A 19,180-nucleotide genomic window follows, 5' to 3' on the forward strand; every position below is an offset into this window, starting at 1 on the left:
GATGGCCTTGTACACAAAAATGTGTTCCCAGTGGGAACAGGAACTTTTGAGTAAGACCGTGTTAACACAGCACAGTTCTCCCAATCAGTGCCCTGGCTCAACATGAAGCTACTCTTTATTCTACTGCAAAAATACTAAACATCTGTTTCTGAACAGAACAGCACCTACTTCACATGTGAAACATTTTCATCTGCTAGCATATAAAGGCTAATGAGTGTTGAGTTAATAGTCTGTTAATTCTTGGGTACTATCAGGCATAGATTTGTTCAAATTGAACTGAAAATTCACTTGCTCAATAACTCCTGACTACACACAATCTTACTTTTATCAAAGTCATGTTACTTACTGATATATTTCACCCAGCTTGTCAAAAACAGGTAGAAAGGCTCTGAAATGCAAGCACCACAGCCAGAGGTCTTCCAATGTGAAGAGGCCAATCTTCCTGCTGGGAAAGCTGAAAAAATAAATGCACAATAAAGTGCGTCATTGAATTTCTATTTACTGGGGAAAGACACATCTCTAAATCTTAAGAAGTAAGTCCAAATCAGAATCTCTCTTCCATAGCCCTGAAATGTGAAAGAGACATTAGAACTATGCTGACAATTTGGTATTGTGGTTTGCTGAGAGAAAATAGAGGAGCAGCTGGAAAGCAACTTAATAATTTCCACACTGTTTCTCCCACTTGCGATTCATTTTATTTCAAGTTTCTTCCCCCATTCCCAAGTCTTTCACCTTTTTGTTTTAGCACTTTGAGAAATCTTTAACTTATAGATTTCCCTTTCTTTCCCCCTTTTTTTGCAATCCAGCAATTTTTTCCCTCTCCTTTCACCCTGGGGGAAGTCAATTTTCACAATTAGCTAGATGGTTATAGAGGAGAAACATGAAAACACATTGAAAAAATACATATAATAATTACAAAAATAGATTTTTTAAGAATTGCAGAACTATCTTCTCTTGAAAATCAATTTCATTGATAGGGATCCTAGTTCAAAGAGAAATTCTATTGTTAAATAAGAAAATTTTGCTCCAAAATACCAAACAATTATAATTAAACATGGAACCATTTGGTTACTTGCAACATCAGGGATTTCCCAAGTCCTCATGGGGTAAGTTGTCTTAAAAGCAAGGACTTGAGAGTTTATGGAGCTCTTGTGTAGGCCACCCCTTGAGGACATCCAGGGAAGCACAACAGAAACAACTTTCCAGTTGCACAACTCCTCCTAGGATTAACTGGCCAGTAAAAGTCAAAGGCAGGAATCCACAGTCCCATTCTGCCCTGACAACATTACTTGGTGGTTCTTTGTAGGAATTAGGATGCAAAGTCTTCATTCACTCTTCAAAAGCAGATAAAAGCACACCTTAACTGGCCATGACAAGAATGAGATTTAGCTGCATGCATAGAATTAAAAGGGGATTTACAGACTTCCCAGAAAAGGACCAGTTTCCACAAAAAGCATCCTTCTGTTTGCCCATCACCAGAAAGGTGGTCACAACTCTAAGATGATACTAAACTGTAGAGACCGTGAGGCTTTTAAAATATTCTTTCATGTCCAAGATTATTCATGTATCCTTTTAAAGTGTTATTTTTGTATAGATTAGCTGTGTTTTCCATCTGAATTCCCAATGAGACTGCAACAGCAGTGTGACCTCAACTTTTTTTTTTTTTTTCCCCCTTTTAAATTTTTTTTTACTTAGCACAGATTTTAAGATAGGAAATAATAGCAAGCTCATTGGGCTTGAAGACAATCCCTAGTGGTGCACACTTGAGCTGGGGTGTAGCTGTTAATATGTCTGTGATCTAATTCCCCACAAGTGAAAGTCAGCCAGAGAGCCCACTTACTCAAAGCAAAATAATCGTTAGGTTAAATATCCTGGGATCTGTAAAATCCACTGTTTCTAAAATTAATCTCCTTTAGTCCATGAAAGAAGGCTAGGAGGATTATGCATCTGCAAAGAACACTCTACTATAGGTAGTTAAACTCTTCCCTCATGCAAACTGCTGAGGTCACTGCAGCTACAAAAGCAGAGGGTTTCCCTGCAGCATCTGCCAGGGGACTGGGGAGCAGATCCTGGGGATACTTCATGCAGCAGGATATAATTCAGTAATGGTTAATAGCACAGCCTTTAGCAGTTTTAGAGTAAAATGACACCTTGTACCTTTGAAACATTGGGGCTTGCTGGCATAGTCTGGCTATTTCCATTGGGGCACACACTGCAGCAAAGGAGCTGAGTCCACAAATTGCTCCATTGTGTGACCCAACCACACAACTGCCCCTAAAATACAAACAGGGCACAAGTGCAGACACTGTGCTGAGACAACTCCTGATCTGTGCAAACCAAAACCAGCTCAAACAGATGGACAAAAGTACAGGTGTAGTACACTCTCTTTCCCCCTTTCCCACATTCCCTATTCTTGTGCATCCATTGAAGCCTTAAGGATGAAGGACACAGTTTAAAAGTGAAGAATTATGTTTTGCGTCCTTTAGATGAGAAACGTGGTAGCAAATGGGACATTTGCTTGTTTGTAGGCAGATAAATTTTTATTTCATCTGTGATAAGTGTGTCTCATCAAACTATACCTGATTTAACAACTTCCTTAAAACACACGTTTCTAAAATAGGGCTCAGGATGAATTAAAGGACCACATGATTGTTTCTGTTTCATTCTTTCTGAAATTTTCTGGATGCAAAGCCCCTTCACTGCATTGTAGCATGTTCTCTTACAAGATAAAGATTTGACTTTCTTAAAATATTGTTCACTTCTGAAGCTGCCCAGGAATGAAGGAACAAAGCCCTGTTTGGTGAAAGGCTGCAGATGAAGTGAGCATGACCAACAGCCACAAGGACACAACCTGTGCCCTGAGCAAGTGCAGTCAGCCAGGACAGGAAGCCAAGCCAACACAAAAATGTGGTGCAGATGGGCAAGATGATTGCAAAATAAAATAAACAGGCTTTAACAGGAAGCAGAAAAGCAGAAAGCTTAGCTTGTCCTTATACAATTCAAGCTACATTTGCAAGTGAACATGCTTGCAACTCATAAACATCTCCACTGACCACATTTTACATGAAATTGGAGAATAATCAGTTTTTTATGATAGGAATGAGTACATGAAGTGCTTTGCAGGAGCTCATATAATCTACTGTAACACTCTTGGCTTACTGAACACTTTGAAACAGAAACTGAGCATTTCAGCAGAAGTTAACCCAGCTCAAGAGCCCTTGAAATCGGCTTTCATTCATCACCCATAGATTATCTACTCTCATGACTACTCCTCCCTTTCTGCACTATTATTACTATTCATGATTTGTCAGCAGCCAAGAAATTCCTCTGGGTTTCAGTGATGAAGTGCTTCATTTGGACTAATTGTTTCATTTACTTTAAAAGAACAAAGAAATCTGTCAAAGCACATTTACTCTTTTGAGGCCACTTTTGGATATCTATTGCCAGTCATTAAGATTTTTGGAACTGAACACTGAAGATTGAACTTCCAAAAATATTTTAAGTCAGAGCAGCACACAGGAGACAAGGTGAAAAGAGCATCAAAGCTGTTGCATTTGTGCCGCTGCACAATTCACCTGGATGTCACTAATTTTCCCAGCCTGCCTTGGCAGATCTCAGATATGATACTGGAATTACAGTTCTTCATCCTCTGTTCCCTGAAAACTCAATCTTGTTTCATCCCAAACTTTTGTCTCTGCTCCGCTGCCTTGATGTTACAGTTCTCCTGTACCAGTGCATCCTGTTCCTTTCTCTTCTGCTCCTACCCTCTGCTTCACTTCCAGCTTACCTGCATCACCCTCACTGGCCTGCTGGAAAACATTAAACTGTAGCTTCACCTGGTTCAGTGCATCATGGGTTGTCAGAATGTGGTTCAGGTTAAACATACTCTGGTTGGCCCCCCAAAAATTGAAAATCATTATTTTACCGTGTACTTTTCCCTGGGCTGTGCCTGGACTGGTATCCATTTACACTGCTCCCCAGTCTCCCATCCCAGTGCCTGTGTGGCTAACGAATTAAAACTTTAGTATCCAGAGAATGTAATGTACCTTTTTATTGTAAATTTTTATGGCATTATTTCCTTACTATATCAGTACCCAAGAAGAATGTTAAGAGCCATTTGAATTCAACTATTTGCATCTTTCTACAGACTATATAGAGTTGTTAAGGGAATACAAAATAGACCTCTGTCATTCTTTAAGCTGAACTTCTTGTCTCACTGACAAGCCACCTGTGATGCTAATTCTGTGATATATTATAGGCTTTTGTGCAAGACTGAAAGGAGTTTGTTAGGTGCTACAGATGATTAACCATGAGACAAGTAGAAAAAAGAAATTTTCACCCCTTTAGTATTTACCAAATTTAAGACTTATTTGTTGTCTGTCAAACTAATATTTTAAAACAGAGGACACTTCAGTTTTAAATGGCATAACACTGAGAATTTGCCTGTTACAGTAAAAAACAGACAATTTCATTTTATATTTTTCTTTCTGCAGACCACAAAATAAATAGTATACCTGCATTTTGTGTCATGTACTTGGGCATAGTTGTAAAGATGCTGCTTCTCCTCACCTTGAAGCCAAACAGATTGTAGTTTTTCACCTAATGCTTAAACAAACCTGAGGAAAAGCTCTCATACTGTCAGTTCCATTTTCTCCTAAGAATTCACAGTGGAACTGTCTTTCCCAAACCACTTGGGCTGTACAAAGACTTGAGCTCCAGCTCACAATGTAAGCAGCAAAGAGGATTTTGACACTCTAAGATAACTGGAATGGAGTTGTCCAGGCTGTCTCCAGTACCAACAGGAAGATGTTAAATAATGGCCAGCAGCAGGTGAGGTGAGTCCCTATCTTGCATCAAACAAACAAAAAAGCTGATATTGATGATGGCAGAACCAAAAAGAAACTCGAGTACTTCAGTATAAAATCATCACTCCAGCAGCAGCCTAGCACCCTCCCTGATTCTAGGCCTGCTGGCCTAGAGATTTCTCCGCATGGCAGAAAAAAGATTATTGAGCACATAAATCATCATCTGCCCCCAGAGTACACCCCATAAAGTCTATTTATTGCAAAGGGAGTTCCATGAAGGCAGATCCTATAACACCATGTTTTCAAAAGGTATTTACCAAAAGCCTGTGGCTGAAGTCCAGGAGTGCAGCTCAAGACCACATGCACAGGCATCTGACAGGCACTGCATTCCCTATGCCAAGCAATCCATCCAGAGTGAGCACTTGCTCCAACAGAGCAAGATCTTTGCAATCTAGTAATCTCCTCCCCCACATCACTCAATCTGTCCACCCTTCTCCTATTTCATACTCCTAGAGACAAGCAAATACTCCACTTTTCACTGTAACTTCTCTAGCTTCATGATTTCCCTCAGTTTCCTATCATCAGGTTTACTCAAGGCAGCTCCCTCAGATCAACCACCATTTTCTGACAGAGTAGAACCAAGACAGAGCCCAAGGCTCTAGTAAAACATGCTTGTCCCATCTCAAAACCTTGCTGAGCACAGGCTTCTGCTTTTATTCATTATTCACATTATTTTAAGAGTTTTCAAACGATTTTTAGTACTATGGTACATTACACCTTTTGTGCAACTGTTGCTCCAAGTCAACAGGTTTTGTTTCTTTACCAGTTTTAGACTCTCTTGATGCCTCTTTAGTTTTTGCATTTCTAGGCAAATTAGTAGATCCCCTTCACTAGTTTGTCAATGGTTTTTTTTTTTTCCTTCTTTTGTGCAGCCTAACTCTTCAAGTGGTGTCCTTTGACTTGATTCCACACTGTACCTTCCTTCACATAGCATTTGCAATGCTTTGATCACTCTCCTCTCATCATTTTGTTCCTCCACCAGGAAAAATATATTAACACCAGAAACTTTCCACTCTAGGTAAGGGGGCAACTTTCTCCTTGGAAACTCTGCCTGTCATGCTCAGTTTTACATTGTGCCTCGTTATTGACATTGACAATGAATGTTGGCTACTTATGGAAATTGGGGACATAATTCTCACCATAAAACATTTACCGGAGTAAACTCAACCCCACAAACAAATTGATGCATACAAGTGGAACAATATAAAAGCCACCAGCAGGGCACAGCTTTACTTTATGCAGATGTACAGTTTGCACATTATGGGACTCAACAGCACTCAAGTTTCCAATAACTTCTTTTTTTTGCTTGACCAATTTTATTCATTACTTATAGGCCCCTGCAGAATTCTGAGCTGTTATTACAAACATATACATTACAGAAGGAACACGGCCTGACATGCATAGCTGTTTAATAAGGTTTTCATCAGCTGCTTTTACTGACATTTTTCATTTCTCTTAAGCCCTGCTTTTAATGTCTCAGTCTTCATTTGATACCATGAAACAAAAGGAGTTGAACAGAATGTGTTCATGGCTGAATATCAAAAGAATCACACAATGCACTTGAAGCATGAAGGCTCTGTAGGCAATTTCCGTTCCTGTTTGCATATGCAATCTAGACTGGAAAAACTTTCCTCTTTTCCTATATCAGATCAACCCCATAAAAAAAAAAATTCTCAAAGAATTGAAAATAATACTGAGTTATAAGTCTAACATCCAAAGAAAAGCACGCCTATTTGCATGAAGAATTTGGTGAAATTTTCCAAGAACTGCTCTTGTGAAACTGTACAACACAAGTGGATGTTCAAAAATCACCCATCCCAGAGAACATGAGCCAAAACAAAGTGTCCTTTTATCACTGAGAAGTGATTGTGAAGTTCTAAACTTTAATTATTTGAGCTAATAAGGTTGGCAAAAATAAAAAGCAGTCCTCTATCTTACCAAGATGTCAATAAAGTGAGAGTCTGATGGCCAATTCAGGTCCACTAGGACCTGAGGCAAATTTATACTGGCTCGAGGGCACAGCTCTGGCTCATACAAAAAAGCATATTTTAAGTGGGGCTACATTTACTAAAGAGTGGTCTGTACCCAAAATCAAATTGTTATGATCCAACCATTAAAAAAAAAAAGCAAAAAACTCTGATAATTTTTTCAACTCACAGGTCAGTATTAATGGCGTCTCTACATCCCTCTCAGCCAAGCTTTCCCAGCAGAAAAGAGGTTGAAAGAAGATCCAGTACATTTTTTCTAGATATTTTTTCTACTTTGGTGGGGGGTGTAACTCTTCAACATGAGATGTTTCATGATAAGAAGAGGAGAAAGAGAGAGAAGCTTCACAGCCTGTGGTCAAAGGGGGTGAACAGAAAGTTTTCCTACGGATGCAATCCTGCTGCAATTACACTTCTTTTCACTTCAGTGGATTTCTATCAATGGCCATTCTTATAAACCTCTCTTTTCCTTAGCTCACAGTTCAGCTCTGCTGCATGGGGTTGGCTTTGTCCCAGCTATGCTCTACCTCCAGCAGCTGTGATGGATGAAGGATTCAGATTCACAACCCCCTTTCCTGCATTTGGGACACACTACAACATTCTGGGCAAATACAGTTTCTTTTTCAGATCCCCATAAATATCAGCAGGTAACATGAAACCTGAGCTGCTTTTGCTCAGATCTGATACCCAGCACTGCCAGAAAAGAGGGTTATGCTGAAGTGTCCTGGACAGCTTTACGGATTGAAAATGCCAGTGCCAGCACGTCTCAAAAGAATCTCAGAAGTTGACTGTTGATGCAATAAATCTGAAAATACATCCAACAACAGCACAGAACAAAGAAAAGCTGTGAAGGGCGGAGAGGAAGCTGGGAGAAAAAACCAGACAGGCTAAAAAGTTGGGAGTTGGTGTTCAGTGTTATAAATATTACCTAATTGTTTTGTCAAGACCTCTGCATTCACAGGTCATGCAGGATGCTCCAGAATTAGTCAGTGTCTGTCAGCTAAAACAATTCCCAAATGCCCTGATACCTTCAACCTGGCAAGTAACCCTACTGCCTACAGCTATTCCTTTTAACATCTGGGGGGATGATGATGCTGTCCATACAAATATCTACTGGACTTGCAAGTCACATTCAGGAGCAGTCATTACATTACCAGTGTGCAGTCAGAAATAAGTGCAGATGGTAAAATACCCATCATTCAACAATCTAACGAGATTGTCACAAAGATGATTAAAACATGGCCCAGATTCCTGCTTTGACAGTCACTTACTCAGGCAAGAAGCAGTTCTGAACCTCTTTAGCCTCTGTTAATATAGGTATTAACAGTTAGATCCCAGATTTTACTTGCCTAAAATGGAGCTCACATAGTTTCTAGGAGTATTCAGTGATGTTATTTGATACCACTTTGCTCATTTGTCAGAAGGAGCAGTATTTTTGTTATTAAATTTTAATTTGCCATGGCATCTATGTAAGACTGCCAGCTGCAAGGTTTTGTATAGGGGCTAAAACATTTCTGCTCCTACAGTCAGGTCCAAGTCTTATTAAAATTAAATGGGTATTTTGAGCATGTTTTGAGTCACCTCTGATTATTTTAAGCTATGGTTTGTATCATCAGACAAAAACACCCCCTTAACCTAAAAATAGTCAAGAAATATGTAATAATTACTTTTTTAAAACCTGCAATTTACAGTGACATTTAACCCATTTTCCACAGCTGCAATTTGACAAGTATGTAATTACATCTGACCAGTGATAATCACAGACATAAATAAAATAAGGCACATTGAGGCTGACCTTTCTTAATTGAACTTTGCCTGCAATTAATGATCCATTGTCTGTATATTATTTACAATCAAGAAACAATTTATAATAATCTTCTATGATTACATCCTATTTTTCTAAATGAAAATGATATAATGGGTTGTTTAGTTTCTTAGTTATTTAGTGTAAAGGGACTGCTCACTTCTCATTACCTTCACTCCTGCCAGGAAGCACAATCCATAGGCCAGGTGGGATACCTGGGAGACCTGAGATGGCTTTAGCTCCCTGTACTTCAGACCATGGCTCCCATCTCTTGTGATGACAATGACAACATTAAGCTTTCCTCTTTAGCTCAAGTAGAAACAATGGATGTGGTTTATGTCTGAAAACAGCTAAATATATACAAATATATAGCTAAATATATACAAAGTGCCACTTACAAATATATGAGAACAGTTATTAAGGCAACCTGTGATGAGCACGTATTTATCTCCAAGAACTTCCACTTTTAATGGAGAAGCATAACCTGCCTCCCTAATTTGTTTTCTCCACAGACCTTTGTCTTCCATCCCCAGCTTTATTTTAACAATTAATGAAGTCATTATAAGTCTTTCTATTGATTTCAGTAGCCTCCAGTAGAAGCCTCCAGCCCTGCCTCTGGGAGCTGCTTTCAGTTCTCTTGGCTAAAAGGAATTTGTTAGCTGTGCAGCATTGCATATTAATTTATACCACCAGGTCTGACAGTCTGCCTGGGAGGCAGAAAGGCTGTAATTTAATATTTTAAGGCACATTTTGTTCATTAAATGATATGTGTACATTACCTGACTGTAGAAGTTAACAGAAATTAATTTTCATATAATAGAGTGCAGTATAAACTAATGAGAAATAAAGGCATGCTGGCCACCACACCATAACAAAACATTCTCACATCCACACGTACCCCCTGAGAATTGTTACCTCATGCCCTGCGTGACAGATGTCTACCAACAGTGGGCTTTGTTGTCTGAGGTGACTCACCTGGAATACGTTAATGCTTCTAAGTGAAGCCAAGGAATGTTAACATTTTAAAGAGCTCAGGGATACAATAAATCCTTACACTGGATTTATGGTATTGGCATCATATTTAACTTTAGTATCTGTGATGTTTTTCCACATTAGGTATGAAAAGTGACTGAGAGGTTACAATTGTACTCTAGAACATACCTATACTGCAACTAAAACCTCTTTTTCCTTCTCTAATCCCAAAGCTAAAATGACTGTATTGATCCACCAATGCCTCAGGATAAAAATGTGTGCTTATTTAAAATCATATTCTATAAAATGCAAATTGGCACACCACTCAAAAAAACCTACTGAAATGACACAAAAGTAAATGGAAGAACAAAAGACTCTTATAAACCAGATCGCTATTCCTATTGGATAGCAAACACCTGGCGTTTTCATGGCATGTTTATTCTGCCTTTAGCATTATGCTCCTTAGGACAGATGATTTCTCATGGCATCGGAAGGCAGCAAGTTCTGTCAAGATTTGCATGCCATAAATTTAGGCAAAAAGCACTGGAAAAGGTGCCTGGGCCTAAAAACTATTGAAACACAAAGGAATATTTAGATTCAAGATGCTTCGGATCAGCACACGAGTGCAAACCAACTTTTGTAAATAAACATTTTAGAAAAATAATGTAATGAAAAAGAAAATAGGAGTATCTGATGACTCATCTCCTTCCTTGTATTCAGCTTCCAAATGATGTACCTAGACATATGTATACATCCAGAATCTTCTCTGCAAGAGGGACTTAATATTGAGACATCACAGCTTTCTTTGTATCCTTCATACTCTTCCCTGTGTTGCTATTGCCTCCAATGACCTATTTCTGTCCATTTTTAAGAGACCAGCTAATCCAACTGCACCACTTGCTAACACCAGATCTTTACAAATGCATTACAGTGACTCTTGAAATTCCTGATTCCTCTCACCTTTGACTGAGATCCAGAGTTTCCAATGGCAAATCCATATTCTCACATCAGAAAAAGAGACTGCTCCTTGGATGTACTTAGGCTTCGAGCATCAAAAGCAAACATCTGGCAGTGTCTTGGAAATTGTTCTCCACTTTAGAAATACGAAATGGATTTTTCTACAGTGCCAGTGGGAACTCAAATTTCTAATAGCTTTGTGCTCCACTGGCCCTCAAGAAGAAAATGTCCAGGTCTTAGCCATAAGCACTATTAGTAGATATTCCCTAATTATAATTTCCATGATACCTGAATGAATACACCTCAATGTAGGCTTCCAAAGCATGTGCCAAAGAAAGCATTTAACTTTCACTTGTACTTGTGCAGGTATTACCCACATGACTGAATGCATGGAACAGAAGAGCACCAATTAAAAACTACTAAAAAAATAACTCTCTAACCATTTAAAAGTATCATCATTTACTTTATAAGGACTACGATGCAAACTTCAGCACAGCCATTCTTACGTAAGTTTTCAAATCCCTGCATGGGGGATCTCAAAATTCTCTGACCCTCATAGGCAATTTTATCAAGCAGTGAGAATTTTCGGAACTTTTCTCCTCAAAATAAAACTACAAAATCAAACTGAATAACAGAATCAAAAGTCAGTAAAACACTAAGACTAGTGTACTAGTAAATATTACAGAATTATTTCCTTTTTCCCTGGCTGTTTTTGGGGGGTTTTTTTATTATTTGACAAGATATCACCTGGTGTAAAGTAGAATTCATTCTTTTCAGTCTGGAACACAACAAGACATTACCTACTCAATAACAACAAAGAAGCCTCTCCAATGTCAGGGTTTATCTACTGGTTATCATGGAGGGCTGTGATGCTGATGGAATGTGAGCACAGGTCCTGCCACTTTGACCACACTGCCTTTCCAAACCTTGTCCCAAATGGAAACAAAAACCAGTTGTGACATCAGAAACCTGATTAATTGAGAGTGGCATTCTGAGCCTGCTGCTGGTGACCCAATGACTGGGAATTGCCCTAGAGGTTTAAAGTCTCGTGTCCTTCCCAGGGTGGCAGTCACAGATATAACAAACCTGTCCAGTTAAATTACATTAGCCAAGTACTGTTTACAAATGTGGGGATCACATACGGCCTGCCCCTTGTTTGGCACAGACAAGCACAATCAGCCCTGGCATTTGAAGCTGCTGACAGATTGCCAGCCCCTGGTGCAGATGGTGGCAGCTCAAGAGCGCTAATTACCGATGACATTAATGATGAGGTAACCTGTCTCTCTTCAGCTAATAAACAGATGTAATGTATTTCCTATTAATTTTTTTCCCAGATAACAAATTGTTTCTTAGATAACAAATTGTAGCTTTAATGGTGGAGAGCAACAAAACCAAATTATCTATTCTTTGGAAAAATTTGTTTTCCACTAATTGCTCTAAACAATCAATAAGAGAATTACAACTGGCATTACCCACTGAGAACAGAAGCAAAGGAGTCAAAGTCAATTAGCTTCCTACAGTATGATGCACTCAGATGGAAAGAGTCATTACAACAGAGTGTAAAAGTCAAACTATAAAGTGTGCAGCTTCAGGAACAAAGCAGACTCTGACAAAGTCTAACTGAGGGCTTTTACATACCTGTCAATTCTTCATGTATCACTGCAGTTCCCAGTTTTCCTTTAGATGCTTCCAAGAAAGGATAAAAGACAAGGTAAGAGGGCATCCTTGGCTCTTGGGAGCTCAGTACAGCTGTAAGTCTTCAGAAGTCATGACCAAGAAACATCTCATCTACAGAATAGAAGGAACAGACAATCAGCTCAGTTCTCTGTCTTAGTACAAACATGATAAATGTGGAAAAGCCAAGAACTCCATGGGAGCTAGTGAAATATTGTGCAAGTGGCAGTGTTAGGTTTACAGGTGGACTCAATGATGTTAAGGTCTTTTCCAACCTAAATGATTCTATTGACCATCCATACCAGAGAAAAATTCAAGCACATAAAATAGACCTATTCTGCTGGAGTTCTCACTGGTGTTCTATTTCATTTTCCTCAAATGCATGAAGTTTTAGATTTACTTTTATGTTTTAGACATTATTCACACATTACTTGGTAGTTCTAGTGCATTCAATTAGAAAGTAACATTCTAACACACTTTGTGTTGGATATAACTCACTTGGTGTGTTGGAAGAGTCAATTACTTCACATTAATTCACATTAATCCCTTGTACCCTACAGTGAAAAAACTTCTATTTTGCCCTTGAAAACTGAAATCATGAAGCGCTACATGAGCCCCTGACTGATTTATCTTCTCTCCTGGGCCGAGTTCCTCACTTTTAGTAAGGAGTGGCTCTGGCACAAGCTACTTGAATGACAGTGCTTGCCTCCCCCAGACCCTTCCATCAGGACACTCTCCTGCACGGGTTTATTTCCCTACAACAACATCTCTAATTTTATACAGGGTAAAAATTGCTGACCACCCATGATCATAATGAACTGAGCAATGTTTTCAGCAGTGATGTAATGCTGTATTCAAAAACACATTATCTTCCCACTTTCTACTTTCTGCTGTTGCACACAAAGCAGTCCACTCACTCTTTCATGCAAGCACCATTGCAAAGGCATCCAAAACTTCTGTTTAAGGCCACCTACCACTGCTTTTCCATGAGTTATCAGAAACAACACAGCCAGCCTATTGAGAAGTGAATAACAATGAACGCTGTTCAGGGCTGGGAAAGGTTTACATACATCCTCACAGCACTCTTTATTCAGAGATTGTAAATAACAACAGTGTGCAAGCCCTACAGCCACTAATTTAACACCACGTTGTGTCTCCCTCTGTTTCCTTCCACTTGCCTCAAACAAAGTCAAGTTCTAGTGACCTTTTTTGGCCACTATATATAAAACTGGCTTTTGTGACCTCAGTAAAAAGCATTAAATACCTCGTACAAAGCAGATAGTACAGTCTGTTGATTATCAATGGGTTATTATGACTGGGTTTATGTTAGTTTGTCTACACACTGGTGACTAATTAAGTTTTGTTGAAAGAGAAAACAAACATTTTGTTCTGTTTTGTTGCAAAACACTACTAATTCAGAAACTATTCTGCTGCAAAGCAGAAAAAGGAATGAAAAAAAATTATCATATTGAACAGTTCTCAGCTCTTCTCCTTGGCCAGGATTCTTGTGAAATGAAGGCAACATTCCTCCATGGCTGTACGCATAACAACAGTAAGTTAAGCCACCTGTATAACATGGTCTATTTTCCTCTGCAAGAGAGAGCACGTGGTGGTTGGAACGGAAACTTGATACAGGAGGAAACATCTCTCATACAGACTCTTGTTTACAAAGCCACTGACAAAATTTTAAATATTGTTCCAAATGCCTTGCTTACTTTTCCACCAGAGATGTTTTTTTCCTGTGCTAACACAAGATAGATTTCCACAGAATGCCAGCTGAGTGCTAACCTTTGTTCTTTACAATGTATTCCTCTACAGAGGAGACCAAATTCTGCTTTCCTTCTCATTTTGGCAACTACTGTATAAGTATAGTTGCACTGTGTCATTCTGAATCCCAAGTTTTGCTTATAGTTTGTAGCATTTATCTCATGTTAGACAGCTTTTCTTCCTTACCACTAGAATCCTCATACTTTAAAGATATACAGGGTAGGTATCCAACAAAACTTAAGTCAGCTCTCACTATGCAACTTTTGCTCTTCCTTCACACACATGAAGTGTTTACACAATGAAAGGAAATCTTTCCTCATACTTTCTGCTCATCGGGGTCACCTGAAATGTGCCACGCAAAATGAAATTGCTACAAACAGTACCCCAGCTCATCCCTCCTTCTGCACTCTGCTAACACTTCACCATGCACACAATGTGGTAATTGCTTTTGCTTGACTTGTTCAAACAGCCATTTTCATGATGTGACAGCTAGGGCAGTAATATATTTATGCCCTTTGTAATCGGCCAGCACTGCTTGTAATTAGGTGCAAAGTTAATTAAGTGCAATGCATCTAATAACTGCCTGCCAGAAATTGTAAAGTCTGATTTAGCGCATGAACTGTCAAGGTGTCAGAATGGTGTGCTAAAAAATAAGTTGCTAACAGAGAAACAGTCCTGCCACAAGCCAGAGAAAAGCACTGTGACAGTGAGTGAGCTGAGGAAAGGAAAAGCTAAGTCAAAACTTACTATTTCCAACACTGGGACATGAGCCACCTGCACGTTGATAAGTTGTATCTTGCTTAATGGAACAATAAATTGAAGTATTCTTTTATTTACCAGCCACTGTCTTCTCCTATAGACAACCCTTCCCTTCAAGAGCTATACATATGGTATAGAACTTTTTTAAGTCTGGAAATAATAGTAAAAGAACAGATTTTTTTTTTTAAGTAATGCGTAAAAAGGGTTATAAGCAGAATGAAGAAGGCCCAGAGAGTCTCATTTCATGTTCAGGGACCTGGTTTTATTTGTTTCTTTTATTGCATAAAACACAGCTTTTCTTCTACAGAACCTAAGAGAATATTCCATATTCTTCTTCCTCCTTTACCTTTGATTTGCTCAAATGTTCCCTTCACCTCCATCCCTATTTGGTATCAGCGGCAAAATGTTCTTTTCCTCATTTTAAGCATTCAGGGCAGATGCAGAAGAAAAGCACAGCTGGTCAGCAGGGGCAAAAATAAACACCCAACAAGCAAATGACACAAATTCTCCATACAGAATAACACAGGACTAGCTGTACATCAGGTTAGAAGTTCCAGTAAGCACAACTGATGAGCTGCTCACGTACCACAGCAGCACAAGATAACTGCATAGTTCAATAATAATAATTTGATTACTAACACACACACAGATGGATGAAGCTCAGAAAATTTCCTGTAAGATAAGAAGAAGGAAAGCATGGGCAATGCTCTGAAGCTTTTTTAGGCCAGCAGATGCAAATAAATTGATGGAATTTGTATACATAGAGGACAGCTCACAAACCTTCAGAGATCATCTAAGTTCAAGGGGAACATTTCTACCTCCAAAGCAGTCCCCAGTAAAGCTCTCCTTTTAAAACACTTGGCAGAAATCCATGTCAGATAAGTCAGTCTTGGTGGTTTGTTATAATGAACTGATATTTGATCAGGGAAATTATGCTCTGGATTGACATGAAATTAATAATGCTTGTTGTGTGGTGCCCATTGACAAAGGTAAATGCTAATAGCTCTGAAACCCTAATGAATGCCAAAGTACTCTTCTGAGCTTTGATTAGGGCTTGTGTTGTGCAATTATGCTTTTCTATAATTACTGTGAATTACCATCATGATATTATTATTCTCATATTTTCTATTCCTCTGAAATTCTCAAAATTTCCTGCAGCTAAAAATGGATTTCATTTGCATTATCACAAGCTTTGATTGTTTAATGAAAAATAATTCCATGCAGACTCTCTTGTTAAATTGTCCATTTAAAATTTTCCTGTTATCTAGATTATGTTGAAGTGTCCTTTCTTTCATTTATCATTTGCCTCTATTATCACAGTCACTGCCCTCACTTCATGCTACATTTCAGAGAGAAAGAAAATATGAAAGCTATTTTTACTCATACCCTCATCTTTTGCCTGGAAGCCCTTTCCTCTGCATGTTCTCCCTTTTCCCTAAAATTCCTCACTTGGAAAGCTTAAAATGAGGGGGGGAAAAAAAAAAGAAAAAAAAAGAAAAAGCTTTCTTTTCAGGAAAATGTGGTAGGTATGCTAAAAACAATTTTTTTTTTTTTTTTTTTAATTACAATAGGGTCTGCAGAAGGATACCTTGGACTTGCAAGTCAAAATGAGTATGGTACCAGAACCAGCAAAATCCATTCAAAAGCCAAACTGCAAAAACTCTGGGAAATGTAGATTTGTAAGAGTATGAAGGAGCCTCGGAGGCATTGAGCTGAATAATTTTTAAAAACCACCAGACAGATATGACCTTAACAATTAAAAAGTACAAAAGTGTCCCACAATATAAAGAAGAGTTCATCTGATATTTGAAATATTTCTTCCTACATCTGTCACTGCTGCACAAAGCGTGTGTACATTTAAATAGGTGGACAAAAGGAGATAGAAACAGCCTCTATACTTCTAAATTTAGGGGAAGTCAGTTAACTTTTTCTTGGCTTACATTGAAAGTTTTCATTTCTATTGCAACAAAAAAGGAAAAATCTTGTGACCTTTCCACAGTTCTGATAGTTTTAAGATCTGATTTTCATGTTTTCCAGTCCCTCACCATCATTTTGCTGCCTGCAAATTAAAAGCATTCGTTGCGGTATTTCTACTAAAAGAGTAATTCAGTTATTTTTCAAGTAGATTATGAGCAATTTTTTGATGTATTGAGAAATTATGGACTAGAAGATGGTCTATATAACTAAATTTATATTATGTATTTCACATACATAAAAATATTATTTTGTGGTTTTTGTCTCCGTTATTTCTTTCCAGCCTTTTCCAACTGCTTCCATTTTCACCTCATATATGCATCTGATTTTCCTCTCACATACACACAATTCTCCTGTGCAAAGTGTTAATAGAACATGTGTGGTCACAATTTCACACTTGGATTATTCAAATAGCTCCCAAGTTAGTCAGGAGAAGTTTGACCATGTCCATATGTATACTTAAGGAGATGAAAGCCTGGATCAGATGAAGGAAAACAACCTTTTTAAAAAACAAAAAATCTTATATGAGGTTATTTATGCCTTCATGATTTTTTTTTTTTTTTTTTTAAATTTTCACCAGGGATAAAACCAAATGGAAATACTTCATCTCTAACTTTATTGTGATGTGGGGAAAATTGAGCCCACATTGAGCATCTGCAGATTGCCTCTTTCAAAGCCGTGCTGCACCAGGGGGATTTCGTAACGACAGCTAAAGAATGTTGGGAAGCAATCGAAGCAGGGATGTGCACTCATGAAACCATGGCTTCTTTTCCTATGTTTGGCAGCATTACCAACCTGTTCCCATCACTTCCTACATGGATCACCATCCCAGTGGGCTGTGCAGATGTCCTGATGAGCCTGGGATACACAATCATCTCTGACCTTGCCATAAATACCATCCCTTGTCCAAGGGAATAGGCATGGCCATGACACTGATCACAAGATTGGCACCTTGCACACTTGAAGCTGCACTGAATTAAGTAGGGCTGTTATTTAGGTACCCAAAATGAGAGCCCATAAACAAACAAGATGGAACAAGACAGGGATCAGGGATGGGGCACTGTCCTTGCCAGTGAGCCAATCTTCTGCAACTGGAACCACTATAAATGGAAATTATTAGAGAAGCTCCCACCCATACTTCATGGAAACTTCCACCCTGCCACCCACATGGTCACTGCCCAGTCTTACCCCTCCTATGGGAGGGTCAGTACAGATTCTGCTCACTTCAAAATTTTTCCTTCATATTACAGATCAGCTTCAAGGGCCTAGGAGAGAAGCTAATCCTACACACATGTGCCTCTGGTGAGATGGCAACTGTCCCTGGCCAAGGAATTAACACCCCTTTTAAAGTTATCCTCTTTATTCTGAGCGTCCAACAAACAAATCAAATCCAGCATTTAGCAACTGCATGTTTCACATCACCAAAAGCCCTTTCAGATCTTGAAGCTGTACACACTGTCTGCTGGAATGACCCCAGGCACTCTGTGGCAATTGAATTACAAGCAGTGACACTCTCTTTCCCACCCCACTGCACTGAGTTACCTCCACTGGCTACAGAGAGGACTCCACAAGCTTTCATGCAGGCAGCAGTGTGCTGGACAACAGTGGGAACAGATTATTAAATATTTCTTTTATCTTCACTTACAATGGCCACAGATTAAACCAGCCCACAAATATTTTCCATTAGAGTATTGCAGCCACAAGGTTCCAAGCCTTGGAGACCAAGGGTGTTTTAGGTGGTTATAACTCTTCAGTCACTTTTATCTAGCCCAACCCACTTTATCCACAAAACCTTGAAGAAAATACTCAGCCACAAGCCACAGCACAAGACAAAATGTGGGCTGCTCTGCTGCCTGCTAGGCCTCTGAGATATCACAGGTTTAGCTGTTGACCTTTCACTGCAGTTTAGATTTTGTTTGAGGATGTCAGAAATATTCCCTGTGATTGGAGAGACTGCAGCCAGTGAGCTGGGTGGTCGTCTGCAGTTAGAGGCTTTCTGGGCTCTCGGGAAGTGATTGTGCTAATCCATCACTGAACTCAGTGGCTTGAGCAGCCATACTACTTCACTATTACTGCAGTGTGGAGGGGGGGGGGTTTCCTTTCTGGATGAACTGGACTGGCATTGACTCTGGATCCTGCCAGTAAATAAATATTGTCTAATTTTTAAAATTATCTTTGTATTACTTTGTGCAATGCTTCACCTGTATGCAGGAAGCATTTTACTTCCTTCCCTCTGGATGGTCTGCGGAGAATGGAAGAGCAGCCTGAATGCAGAGATGTGAAGAAATTACACAGAGTGCTGTATCCAAATCCCTTCAAACATGGAAACGGTCTGATGGGTTCATATCCATTAGCACATGGTTATTCTATTTATTCTATTCTTTTAAATCTACCTGGCTATGGCTAATGCAGTGACTCTTAAC

General features: G+C 39.0%; 1 long non-coding RNA gene across 4 annotated transcripts in view; it reads right to left on the reverse strand.

Moving 5' to 3' along the window:
- The window catches only part of LOC125325721, a 63,347-nt gene that overhangs the window by 13,059 nt on the left and 31,108 nt on the right, over positions 1 to 19,180 (reverse strand). For all 4 annotated transcript variants that reach the window (XR_007203503.1, XR_007203506.1, XR_007203505.1 and 1 more), the window contains 2 exons: positions 12,222 to 12,371; positions 347 to 454 (listed from right to left, as the gene is read on the reverse strand). This is a non-coding gene — a long non-coding RNA (uncharacterized LOC125325721). The remainder of the gene's footprint in view (positions 1 to 346; positions 455 to 12,221; positions 12,372 to 19,180) is intronic.

Source organism: Corvus hawaiiensis, chromosome 5 (genome assembly GCF_020740725.1).
Source record: "Corvus hawaiiensis isolate bCorHaw1 chromosome 5, bCorHaw1.pri.cur, whole genome shotgun sequence".
Lineage (NCBI taxonomy): Eukaryota > Metazoa > Chordata > Aves > Passeriformes > Corvidae > Corvus > Corvus hawaiiensis.